We start from the raw sequence: 1688 nt of genomic DNA, 5'->3' as shown, positions 1-1688 counted from the left end.
CCCTCTCCCTCCCTCCCGGGCCCTGGTTCCCTCCCCCGCTCCCAGACCCGGCCTGTTTGTTTTTTGTTTTTTTTTTAAGCAACTCTCCCACAGTGAAACTCTATTTCTGGAGTGGTCTGCATACCATGGCTACTCCAATTTGCGTATAAAATATTGGCTTTTTCTCCTTAACTCAGGATACATGCAAAGAGTAATTCCAGTTTCATAACTTCCCACAGAGGTGCCTGAGACCTTCATTGAGATTGCACTGACACTCAGCTTCTTCTTTTCCAGTTTTGATTTTTCTTCCTACTCATTTCTGTAAATATTGAGGCTAAGAGCATTTCCTCATAACTGTCTTACACTCCATCTCTGTCTCAGCATTTCCCTGCTGGCAACCTAACATGTGACCACCACAATCAGGCTGTGGAGCAGAGGGTGCTTCTCCATTTCCAGCTGTAGATGGTCCAGTGACTCACAGGGATTGTTCTAGCAAGGGCGGGTCCATGAACTGCAGAAATTGAGGACAATTCTGCCTGGAATGTGTACACTGGCAGGAACATTTTAACACTGTTGCAATCACCATTTCCTCATTTATTTTCTCTCCATAAGCATCTGAGGATTTTGGAGTTACGTGGTAAATTTATATCTTAGTCTATTTAAGGCCCATGTTACCATCCACCAGTCATTTGTTCATTAAATGCTCCCAGAGAATCCTCCTCCATCCCTCCAGAGCATCCCTCTTGGGTTATAATAGGGTAGTATTATGGTTTGGTTAGTGTCTGCCACTCCCAGTACATTTTAGCAAATATTTATTGATTGCCTACTGTGTGCCTGCATCCAACAGTAGGCAAAACACAGCCCCTGCTTATATTCCTGTGTGTGTGTGTGTGTGTGTGTGTGTGTGCATGAACCCACAATAAAAAGCCATGAAATAAGGATCATGAAAATAGGAATGGTTTGTTATTGTTCATCAGTGGGTCCTCAGGACCAGCACAGGACATGGCACGTGCAAGGCAACTATTTGTAGGATGATGGGTGCTTAGGACAGAATGCAGCATACAAATTGTATATATGATAGAATTCTAAAAATAGAAACATAAGCGGATATAAAGACAGAAGGACATAGACCCAAGTGTTAAAAATTACTGTCCTTTGATTGCGTATGTTTGATATGATAAGCATGCTTTCTGTGGCATATATATTTTAAATTGCATATCCCATTCAGTAAAACACCAAATAAACCCAGTGGATGGGCTGTCAGCTGTATTTTTGAGCTGTAGGGGAAAAGGATATTAGCATTTCTTGGGTGGTCATTTCTCATTGGTTGGTTACTAATGTTTTCTTAGGTAGTTTTGCATCTCCCCTCATATAGGACCCAACATGATGGGAAAAAAAAAACACAAAACAAAAAAAGAAAACAATTCCAAGAAGACATTTGGTAGTAGAATAGTGTACGGTCTATATTTGATAGGAATTCCATGACTCCATACCCCACCCCACCCCCCGCCCACCGCAAAAAAAGGAAGAAAACAAAACAAAACTAAACAAAACCCCGCCCGATAGTGGCCAACAACCAATCTATTTGAGTGCAAAAAGCACTGCGAGCCCTTTCAAAACCCGCTGAACCCAGGAACCCAGGCTTCTTTGGTGCAGCTCTCCCCGCCCAGCACGCGCTCTCGGCGCCCACACAGAGCCCCCAGGGAGCT

General features: G+C 43.4%; 1 protein-coding gene and 1 pseudogene across 1 annotated transcript in view; both read right to left on the bottom strand.

Moving 5' to 3' along the window:
* The window catches only part of LOC102768212 (complement receptor type 1-like), a gene marked incomplete at its 3' end in the record, with an annotated part of 135542 nt that overhangs the window by 31395 nt on the left and 102459 nt on the right, over positions 1 to 1688 (bottom strand). The gene's annotated exons all lie outside the window — the stretch shown is intronic.
* Positions 1 to 1688, bottom strand: part of LOC102767930 — a 4049-nt pseudogene that overhangs the window by 1693 nt on the left and 668 nt on the right.

The sequence above is a fragment of the Myotis davidii genome, unplaced genomic scaffold (assembly GCF_000327345.1).
Source record: "Myotis davidii unplaced genomic scaffold, ASM32734v1 scaffold469, whole genome shotgun sequence".
In the NCBI taxonomy this organism is placed as follows: domain Eukaryota; kingdom Metazoa; phylum Chordata; class Mammalia; order Chiroptera; family Vespertilionidae; genus Myotis; species Myotis davidii.
This window is presented reverse-complemented; position numbering and strand designations above follow the sequence as displayed.